Consider the following 12,004-nt stretch of genomic DNA (forward strand, 5'->3'; position numbering starts at 1 on the left):
TGTCACTGACCCCCCCCCCCCCCCATGTTAGTGCTCTTCCCATGTCACGGCCCCCCTATGTCACTGTCCTCCCCACATGTGACTGTACTTCCCATGTCACCCCCCCCCCCCCCATGTAACTGTCCTCTCTCCGATCCATGATGCTCCCCAATACGCATCTTTGATCCATCTTGCTGGAGCATCGGCGGCTAATGATCCGTGGGATGAGCGGTCCGTGTAAGTGTAGTCAGAAGTGAAGCAGAAAAGGGGTTAACTGTGGCAGCTCTGTGCTATGGTTGTTGATCGGCGTCTTATGCCTAAAACCGTGACATGCGCAGTTGCTTCAATAGGGACAGATCTTCATAAGAGACAGATCTTGCCGCTAGGGCTAACACATAACATCCCACATTCCTCCTCCACATAGTACACTTCCGGGACTCCCCCCCCCCCTAGGTACAAGGGAGCCTGGCTACAGACTGGAGCTCCACTTTCAACAGGAAACATTTCCTCCACGCCATTTTTTCAATAAACAACCAATGGCTGCACACTGGAGCTCCACTGGACAGGAAGCATGTGACCTCCACTCCAACTTTTTTTTTAAAATGAACTTTAATGGAACAAACGACCAATAGACACAACTGAAGGTCACGTTTGCTGTCATAGCTGCATTTCCCTAGGCGGGTATCTGGCTACAGACTGGAGCTCCGTTCTCGACAGGAAACGTGTGACCGCCACAGTTGCAAAAAAAATAAATGGCGGAATGGAGGTCACACGTTTCCTGTCGAAACCGGAGCTCCAGTTTGCAGCCTTCTCTCCCTGCGAGACTTCCTCGCCCCTCCTACATCCGGTGTGACTTCTCCCCTCCCCTCCTACATCCGGTGTGACTATTCCCCGCTCCATTATATCCGGTGTGACTATTCCTCGCCCCTCCTACATCCGGTGTGACTATTCCCCACTCCATTATATTGGTGTGACTATTCCCCGCCTCCTTACTTCCAGCGTGACTATTCCCCGCCCCATTACATCCGGCGTGACTATTCCCCGCCCCCTACATCCAGGTGGAGCTCTGTTCTCATTTCCGCACCTCTTCCGCCTTAGGAAACCACAGAGCTCCAGGCCGGTGTAGCGGCAAGATGGCGGATTCTAAGGTGAGCGGCTGTTCTGGGCTCTCGGGGACCCCTCGTCGTGCAGTGAGCTGCATTCGTGTTGCTGGCCGGTCGGGGATGGGGTGTGAGACAGCCGGACCGCTTGAAGTGTGTGAGGGGGGGGGGAAAGGAGACTGCGGCCTGCAGGGACTGCCCCCATGTGACAGGCCGGTGTGTATGATGGAGGGGAGACTGAGCCCATCACTGCAGTCTGCTGGAAGTCGGGTGACCTGGGTGGATGTCTGGTTGTGGGGGTCCTCCTGTTACTGGTGAAAGTGCAGGCCCCCCCCCTCCCGGTGATATCACTGCCTAGTCAGCCTGAGGAAGGGAGAAATCAGACGAATCCGCTCCCTCCCCCGGTATGTGTATATAGAACTAGCATGATAGTTTTTATTATAATATACACACATATTCTGTGATCTGGCTTTGTTAAACAGAAATATTATGCCCCCCCCCCAAAAAAAAAACCTAAAAATCCCAAACACTTATCCCAGTCTGGTAAAGTGGAAGTCCAGCCTTCCCCCCCCCCCCCCCTCTTTCACCTTTTAAACCCTGTTCTACCTCCCCTTTCAAAGAGAGTGTAATAAAAAGCCCAGTAGTGATTATATGCCAGAAAAAGAAAACTTATTGTTGGAAAAAAAAAAAAAGATACATTTCATTTGGGTGCAGCAGTGCATGACCGCGCCATTGCAGGTTAAAGTAACAGCTAAATAGAATAACATGGCTTGTTTGTGAAGGGGTTAAAACGTTGTAGAGCGTAAATGGGCTAACCTTCAGTTCAGGGGTTCAAATATTCAAACCATCTATTGACAGGATTTGTTTATTCTAGTGTTATGGCAACAAAACTCTGTTACTGTGCACAGTGAGAGGGGGTCACAGTGAGAGGGGGGTTTTGAAAGCTGTGTGAAGCCTGCTGTCAGTCTAAGGACAGTTCTCACAGAGAGAGGAGCAACTGGAGCTTCGTTTTCTAGAGTTACTTGTTAGAGGGCAAGAAAACAAACCAGCAAAGGGAAATGACATTCTCACACCAAACATTAGCAGATTTAGCCACAGTGGCCATGGGGAGTGCACAGACCACGAGCTTTGACGAATTTAGCTCTGTATTTGGCAGGCAGATTGATGCCATATTAAAAGATCACGAACCTTGCAACAAAGGATGAAGTTGCCAGGGAAAATGCGAACATGTTGGCAATGATCAAAAATCTAGAGGGACAGGTCAGTAACCTGAGATCTGAACTGAAGAGGACGCAGATGGAAAATGCAACACTGCAAGACATAATTGAGAAACTGCAGAATGAGCTGGACGTCTTACGAGAAGACGGCCCGACATTGAGAAGCTGCTGGACGTCTGAACGAGAAGACAGCCCGACACTGAGAAGCTGCACAACGAGCTGGACGTCTGAACGAGAAGACAGCCCGACACTGAGAAGCTGCACAACGAGCTGGACGTCTGAACGAGAAGACAGCCCGACACTGAGAAGCTGCACAACGAGCTGGACGTCTGAACGAGAAGACAGCCCGACACTGAGAAGCTGCACAACGAGCTGGACGTCTGAACGAGAAGACAGCCCGACATTCAGAAGCTGCAGAATGAGCTGGACGTCTTGACGAGAAAACGGCCCGACATTGAGAAGCTGCAGAACAAGCTGGACTTCTGAATGAGAAGACGACCCGACATTGAGAAGCTGCACAACGAGCTGGACTTCTGAACGAGAAGACGACCCGACATTGAGAAGCTGCACAACGAGCTGGAAGTCTTGACAAGAAGAATACTTCAAGGCATGCTATGGAGCTTTGTCCTGTATAAATATCATGGTCTTCTTGAAAGATGCAGACTTTTTCCTGTACCACTGCTTGAAGAAAGTGTCCTTTAAAAGCTGGCAGTAGGTTTGGGAGTTGATTTTTGAGTCCATCTTCAACCTGAAAAGGTCACACTAGCTCATCTCTAATAATACTAGTACCCACCTCCACCTTGATGGTGTCTGGTTCAAAGTGGAGCTCTGTGCCCATTACTGATCCAGCCACGAGCCCATCCCTCTGGTCCGTCGAGTCACTCTCATCAGTCCATGAAACCTTTGAAAAATCTATCTTCAGATATTTCTTGGCCAAGTCTTGACGTGTCAACTTATGTGTCTTGTTCATTGGTGGTCGGGTTTCAGCCTTCCTTACCTTGGCCACGTCTCTGAGCACTGAACACCTTGTACTTCTGGTTACTCCAGGTAGGTTGCAGTTCTGGAAAATGACAGCACTAGAGGATAATGGGTTCCTGGTAGCTTCCCATTTGGTTCTTCTCAAATCTTTGGCAGTTAATTTGCGTCTTTTCTCAACTCGTTTCTTGCGACCCTGTTGACAATTTGCAACAAAACATTTGCTTCTGTGATCACGCCCCAATATCTCGGCGATTTCAAGAGTGCTACGTCCCTCTGAGACTTTTTACAATAATTTACTTTATTTTTGCCTGAGGAAAAGAAGCTGCCAAATAATTATGCACACCTTGATATAGGGTGTTCATCTCCTTAGGCCACACCCTCCCTTATTACACAAATATACATCACCTGATATGCTTTAATCCAATAAGTATTCAAGTTTATACAGCTTGGAGTTAGACAATTTGCATAAAAGGATTATTTGGTAAAAATACTTGCCTAATTGTGCACTGTGAGAGTTAGTGTGTGTATATGTATGTTTGTGTGTGAATGTATATACATATTAACTATATTGCCAAAAGTATTGGGACACCCCTCCAAATCGATGGATTCAGGTGTTTCAATCGCCTCCATGGCCACAGGTGTATAAAATCAAGTACCTAGGCATGCAGACTGCTTCTACAAACATTTGTGAAAGAATAGGTCACTCAGGAGCTCAGTGAATTCAAACATGGTACCGTGATAGGTTGTCATCTGTACAAGTCATCCGTAAAATTTCCTTGCTACTAAATATTCTACAGTCAACTGTTATTGGTATTATAACGAAGTGGAAGCAACTGGGAACAACAAACAGCCAGGAAGTGGTAGGCCACGTAAAATGACAGAGCGGGGTCAGCGCAGCATGCTGAAACGATAGTGCGCAGAAGACGCTGTTTGTAGAGTCAATAGCTTAAGACTTCCAAACGTCTTCTGGCCTTCAGATTAGAACAGTAGTGCGTAGAGAGCTTCTTGGAATGGCCGAGCAGCTGCATCCAAGTCTTTCATCACCAAGCACAATGCAAAGTGTCGGATGCAGTGGTTTAAAGCACGCCGCCACTGGACTCTAGAGCAGTGGAGACGTTCTCTGGAGTGATGAATTACGCTTCTCTGGCAATCAATGGATGTGTCTGAGTTTGGCCGTTGCCAGAACGGTACCCACCTGACTGCATTGTGCAAAGTGTAAAGTCTGGTGGAGGGGGGATTATGGTGTGAGATTGTTTTTCAGAGGTTGGGTTTGGCCCCTTAGTTCCAGTGAAAGTAACTCTTAAGGCGTCAGCATACCAAGACAATTTGGACAATTTCATGCTCCCCAACTTTTGTGGGAACAGTTTGGGGATGGCCCCTTCTGCTCCAACATGATTGCGTACCAGTGCACAAAACAAGGTCCATAAAGACATGGATGAGCTGGTTTGAGGTGGAGGAACTTGATGGCACTGATGTTGGATGAGATGGCCTGGCTCGCAGTCGCCACTCTAATTCATCTCAAAGGTGTTCTATTGGGTTGAGGTCAGGACTCTGTGCAGGCCAGTCAAGTTCCTCCACTCCAAACTCGCTCATCCATGTTATTATGGACCTTCCTTTGTGCACTGGTGTGCAGTCATGTTGGAACAGGAAGGGGCCATCTCCAAACTGTTCCCACAAAGCTGGGAGCATCAAAGTATTCAAAATGTCTTGGTATGCTGACGCCTTAAGAGATCCCTTCACTGGAACTAGGGGGCCAAGCCCAACCCCTGAAAAACAGCCCCACACCATAATCCCCCCTCCACCAAACTTTACACTTGGCACAATGCAGTCAGGTAAAGTACCGTTCGCCTAGCAACCGTCAAACCCAGACACGTCCATTGGATTGCCAGACACAGAAGCGTGATTGGTCACTCCAGAGAACACGTCTCCACTGCTCTAGATTTCAGTGGCGGCATGTTTTACACCACTGCATCTGACGCTTTGCATTGCTCTTGGTGATGTAAGGCCCCATGTACACGGGACACTTCTGAACAATTGAAACTGACTGCTGGAAAACGTAGGTTAAAAAAGTCTGTTTAGTTGCGCTTGCATACCGCATTTATGAGTGTTTGCGTTTAGAAGTGTTTTTTTTAAGATAACATCAGGAGACCTTCCAAAATGCCCAGAAAGCACTGAAAAACAGTAAAAAAAAAAAATCAACGATTTCAGACATTTTGAGTGAAATAGCCGAGAGCGCAGTATTTGTTGAGATTAGATGTCGGTTTTTTTTTTTTTTTTTTTTTTTTTTTTTTTGGTGTTTGGATGTGTTCTAGCTCATTTCTGTGCAGAAATTATTGCAGCAGTGTCCAGCATGTCTTTTTTCATGCAAAACCTCAAAGTATGGTGTACTGGGTCCATTTGAGTACCAGGAAAACACTTTTTGCATGCATTTTTCATAATGAAAAAAGGCTCTGGACAGCTTCTGTGGCTGAGTTGCTACTGTTCCCAGTTGATTCCACTTATAATACCACTAATAGTTGACTGTGAAATACTTAGTATCAAGGAAATTTTCAGGGATGGACTTATTGCACAGGTGGCAACCTATCACGGTACCACGCTTGAATTCACTGAGCTCCTGAGAGCGACCCATTCTTTCACAAATGTTTGTAGAAGCAGCCTGCATGCCTAGGTGCTTGATTTTATACACCTGTGGCCATGGAGGTGATTGGAACACCTGAATCCATTGTGTGTGTGTTCGTTCTACAGCAACCTCTCTAGCTTTTATATATGTATATTCCATAGATTAGAGACCTATATCTCGACTGCTTTTTATTGTATGTATTGCTGGGATCAGTGGCAGTGTTTCTCCTTGCTTGTTAATCACTTTTGTCTTTTTATATCATTTAGGAGTACTTGTGGTCTGACTCTTGGTTTTTGTTTAGCTTTACGGGATAACAGATCTATTTATAGGGATAAGGGCTATATGTTTGGTTATAGCCGTTTATTATTGCTACATTTCTGTAAGTTCCCTAAGTTTACCACTCATCTGATCCTGATCCCACTCCTCTGGTGAGTTTGGCATGGTCATATCATTCCTGTCTCTGCCCCCCAGGACTGTTTTTCTGTATCTCTTGCAGTTTACCTTGTCTGTGTGAGTGTATACTCTTTTTGCATAAATTGTTATACTATTTACTACATGTGTCTAAGATGGTTAATGCTATGTTATTATCACATATATTCTTTTTATATGCAGTGATGCCCTCTCGATATATTGAGTCCTGAAGAAGCCTTCATTCAGCGAAATGTGTTGACCTTATCCATGTGATTGGAACAGCACAACTACTCTACCTCCATTGTACCAATTGTGGATATTAAATCCAACAAGTACTTATACCCTCATCTGCCACTTTATTAGGTACGCCTGTTCAACTACTTGGTAACACAAATTACTAATCAGCCAATCTCATGGCAGCAATTTAATCCATTTAGACATGGTGAAGACGACTTGCTGAAGTTCAAACCAAGCATCAGAATGGGAAAGAAAGGGGATTTAAGTGACTTTGAACGTGGTATGGTTGTTGGTGCCAGACAGGCTGGTCTGAGTATTTCAAAAACTGCTGATCTACTGGGATTTTCACGCACAACCATCTCTAGGGTTTACAGAGAATGGTCCCAAAAAGAGAAAATATCCAGTGAGCGGCAGTTGTGTGGACGAAAATGTCTTGTTGATGGCAGAGGGGAGAGGAGAATGGACAGACTGATTCAAGATGATAGAAAGGCAACAGTAACTCAAATAACCACTCGTTACAACCAAGTTATGCAGAATACTATCTCTGAACGCACAACGCGTCGAACCTTGAAGAGGATGGGCTACAGATGCAGAAGACCACGGCAGGTGCCACTCGTGAGCTAAGATCAGGAAGTAGGAGGCTACAATTTGCATAGGCTTACCAAAACTGGACAATAGAAAATTGGAAAAAACGTTGCCTGGTCTGAGTCTCCATTTCAGCTGCGACGTTCAGATGGTAGGGTCAGAATTTGGCATAAACATGAAAGCATGGATTAATTTTGCCTTGTAGCAATAGTTCATGGATGTGTAGCTGACAAATCTGCAACAACTGCATGATGCTATCATGTCAATATGGACCAAAATCTGAGGAATGTTTCCAATACCTTGTTGAACGTTCTGAAGGCAAAAGGTGGTGGTTGGGGGGGGGGTCAAACCCGGTACTAGCAAAGTGTACCTGATAAAATGGCCAGACTATGTCAAAGCGCGCTATGAGAATGGCCATAAGAAGGTGCTGACTGAGTGTCCAGACACGTTCATGGTATTTTCAGCAGGAACACCTGTAATCCAAGGTAATGGATAAAAGTTTAATATCCATGTATATTCAATTGACGTTTTTAAAACTAGCCTAGTAGATAAGATGCTGGAAATACCATGAACACGGCTGAACAGTCTGAGTCAGCACCTTCTTGTGGCCATTTCCATAGCACTCTTTAACATAGTTTGTCTGCTCTTACAACACATTGCTCCTGGTGGTCATGAGAGCGGCTGAAAGTTGGCCCTTCTACATTATACATCACGTACACTGCTCAAAAAAATAAATGGAACACTTTTTTTTTTTTAATTCAAGAGCATAGCATCATGTCCATTAAACTCCTGCGATATTGATGTGGTCAGTGAAATAGCAGAGGGGGTTGTTAATCAATTTCAGCTGCTTTGGAGTTAATGAAATTAACAACAGGTGCACTAGATGAGCAAGAGTGCGACAATCCCCAAAACAGGAATGATTTTACAGGTGGAGGCCACTGACAGTTTTCAGTGTCTCTACTGGTAGTATAATACCTGGACCTTACAGAGGTTGCACAGGCAATCCAACTCCTCCAGGATGGCACATCAATACTTGCCATTGCCAGAAGGTTTGCTGTGTCTCCCAGCAGTCTCAAGAGCTTGGAGGAGATTCCAGGAGACAGGCAGTTACTCTAGGATGTCCTCTAGTGGGCCCTGTGCACCCTCCCAGCACCATAGAGCTTGATTGGCATTTGCCATTTAATACCAGAATTGTCAGGTCCACTACTGGCACCCTGTGCTTGTCACAGATGACAGTGGATTCACCCTGAAGCACATGTGACAGATGTGCAAGGGTCTGGAGAATGTTATGCTTCCTGTAACATCGTTCAGCATGACCGTTTTGGTGGGTCAGTGATGGTCTGGGGGTGGCATATCCATGGAAAGACGCACAGACCTCAACAGGCTAGACAATGGCACCTGACTTATCATTCACTATTAAGATGAAATCCTTGGGATCCATTGTCAGACCTTAGGCTGGTGCAGTGGGTCCTGGGTTCCTCCTGGTGAATGCTAATGCCTGGCTTTATGTGGTGAGCGTATGCATTCAGTTCTTGTAGGAAGAAGGAACTAATAACATTGAATGGCCCCCCACGCTCGCCTGACCTAAATCCAATGGAACATCTCTGGGATATCATGTGCAGGTCTATCCAAAGCCACCAAGTTGCACTTCAGACTGTCCAATAGCTTACTGATGCCCTGGTCCAGGTCTTGGATGAAATACCCCAGGACACCATCCATCGTCTCATTAGGAGCATGCCCCAATGTTGTCAGGCATGCATACAAGCACATGGGGGCCATACAAACTACTGAGTACTATTTTGAGTTGCTGAATGAAAGTTCAGCAAAGTGGACTAGTCTGCTGCATCGTTTTTTTTTTTTCCTTTTGATTTTTGGGGTATCTTTGAATTCAGTCCTCTGTAGGTTGATAAATTTCATTTCCATCAAATGGGGCATCCTTAAGTTCCTAACATATTACCCACTCCATATCAGTATAGATATCCAGCATGAGAGTTTTCCCCATTGAGATCTGATGTGTTTTCAAAATGTTCCTTTAACTTTTTTGGCGCAGTGTATAAACTTTTTGGCTACTCCATTTCTTATCAAGGTTACCATCACCCAGCTGTGAGTTGTACTCTAATAAAGTGGCTGATGAGTGTATTTCTAGTCTATTGAGAGTTATATAACCTGGGGCCCTAGTGCCCTTGGGTCATTCTTTTTAATTTGGGGTATTTCTTTTCTTTCATGTCACTTTTTTGTATATGTGTTTGTATCTATTTTGTAATAAACTATTGATTTTATATGCTTATTTCTCTGGTGTTAAGCCAATAGTCTGGTGGATTTTGTTTGGGTGAGTGTCCATCCTCAACCCCTTTTTTGTTCTTTCTTTATTTGGATGTGGCTATTGAAGTATATACTTTGATAATAGAAATATAGCAACTTGTCCAGATCCTCTCTCAAGCTTTTCATATGTATATACCATAGGTTTGAGACATATTCCATCTGCCTCAAAGGTTGACTCTCCTTCCTTTATCCTGAGAATGGTTGCTGCCTCCATCATTTAAGGAAAAAGACTGTAAAAGGTCCTAAATCGATCTACCAATATCAAAGAAGGTACATCAGTCCTTGAAGCTTTGTAGAGACTCCAGCTTGACCAGGCATAAAGTCCTTCTACCCCAACTCTATACATTGAGTTATAAAGATTATGGTGGTTGTAAATCCTTAAGGTTTTTCTAATTTAATGCATTGTGTGCTCCCTCCCCCATATATTTAACTGATCCCCATTGCGATTCAGTGCTGTGCAGGAGAGCAGTGGGTTTACTGGCTCTGTCCCTCTTCACTGGACAGATAGCAGTGGGAGCTATTAGCTCCTGCTGCTGTTCCTCAAACTCTGGTGGGGGGCAGGGCCATGCCTTACTGTCTGTCTATGAACGTAGGCAGCAGTTCCTGATAAGTAGTCCACATGAGTACCCCCATAGGAAGTGGCTTCCTATGGGTGCACTGAATGAAGAGGAGGTGCCACCAGGGGACCCGAGGAGGATCAGGGCTACTGTGTGCAAAACTTGCACAGAGCAGGTAAGTATACCATGTTTATTAATTTAAGAGATGTATGGGAATATATTTTTTTTTTTTTAAATTATACCTGCCTAGGTGGCTGCTGCATCTGTCCACTGCTGGCTCTAAGGGTGAGAACTGAGTGATCAGACACCGGTGATCGCACAGTTCTCCCTGACGCTCTGAGCAGAGAGAATTGACTGTCAGTCGCCGCTGTCTGCGCTAATCCCATCATGTAGGAACCTCCAGGAGGACTAGCCAACAGAAACAATAGGTGACTCGATTACCAATGTAAGAGAGGCACAACAGTAAACACATCACACCTTATTAAACATTACAGCAAGAGACCGCAGGAGCAGGTTCTTGTTGAACTTAATAAATCAACATCTGCTTAGAGTTGCTGAGTCTAGAAGGGAGGGGCTTAAAGCAGTCATTGCTGGTGTGGACACAGAGAACCCAAATTTGCATCCTGATCCTCTAGTTCGCAGTGTCTGGATTCAAGTCCATGTCTCCCTTAAACACAAAAAAAAACTAGTCCAAAAGGTCCCCCAGACACACACCTCCCAAAGAACAAAGCTTCCTTCAGATGCCATGGCCCAAAGTTAATAGGCAAGAGGTTAGCCTGTTGTTCTCTCCAAAAACCCCTGTTCTGGTTGTGTCTGTCACACATGCATCCTGCGTGAGTATTTCCCCCCGCAAGTGTACAATCCAAATGCACACATTCCTGCGTTAAAAATGGCGGTGTGTATAAGTGGGTGCTGCAGCGACCGTCGGCTGGAACGGAACAGAATCAGCAAGGGAGAATGTCACCAGCACACCGAGGATCACCAATATGGGTCCAAAAATTTTAAGAAACGATCACTAATACAGAAAAGATGATGAAATTATACTAAATAAGTGCTCTGTCCAGTGTCAGTGCTGTATGTGCACCATCCACTTTGATGCCAATACACTTCACGGGAACTGTTAAGTAAGGTCATAGTGTGATGGATTTGGTAAAATGCCTATTTCGTTTCCTATTGAATATAAATATATACGCTATTTCTATAAGTTTTATAAATATTTACTTTTATACTTTAATACATATGTTGTGTGAATATTTTCTGCCTGCTGGGCTTTGTGGTACTATAAGAAATCCTTGCTTAAGAAATGTCTGCTCACACACACAGACCCCCTCCCACCGTGTGATTTGGAAGACAAAAGAATGTTTTCCTATAAGATAAGACTTGGAAGAAGATCACACCTATACCATGACAGATTGTTTTTGTGTGGAAATGACCAATCAAAGACTAATATAATGCTTATGCTGTTGTCACATGACTTTCGCATAATTTTGCATATATAAGCTCACTTTCTCATTATAATAAACTAGAAGTGTTCATAGACTGAACTTGTGTGTCAGTGTGCGCACATTCCAAAGCTAACATCATAAATTAGGACAGGAACAGATAAGCACTGGACGATTCAGTCCTCTACTAAATCAATAGCACATGCGTCTCTCATGTAGGACTCATTGTAGTATTCCCATATAAAATAGATCAGTCCACTTCTCTTATTGCTTTATGAACTCATATTGTTCTACCTCCACTCAGCATTCCTCCGCTGCCTTACATAGAGACCACCAAACCTAGTGCTTAGCCTTTTTAAACATTCAGTTATGCACCTATATTTAACCGGTTCTTCAGCACACAACACTATTCCACAGAATGAATGTCTAGCATTAACATCGATCAGTATATTCAGCTTTAAGCAGTGTAAAATTACCACACTGTCTTGAGTTGGGAGCGTCATCCAGCCCCCCCCTATTCGGTACGCCACAGGGTCACGTGACTTCATCAGGGAGA

General features: G+C 44.7%; 1 long non-coding RNA gene across 1 annotated transcript; it reads left to right on the forward strand.

The window, feature by feature from the left end:
- Nucleotides 1-954: 954 nt before the first annotated feature.
- LOC149463022 (uncharacterized) lies at nt 955-9,414 on the forward strand. Its single transcript, XR_016312524.1, has 2 exons — nt 955-1,127; nt 6,507-9,414. It is a non-coding gene; the product is annotated as an uncharacterized LOC149463022 (long non-coding RNA).
- Nucleotides 9,415-12,004: the final 2,590 nt, after the last annotated feature.

This window comes from Staurois parvus, unplaced genomic scaffold (assembly GCF_062004578.1).
Source record: "Staurois parvus isolate SC_StPar_1 unplaced genomic scaffold, SC_StPar_1.0 ptg000162l, whole genome shotgun sequence".
NCBI classification, from domain to species: domain Eukaryota; kingdom Metazoa; phylum Chordata; class Amphibia; order Anura; family Ranidae; genus Staurois; species Staurois parvus.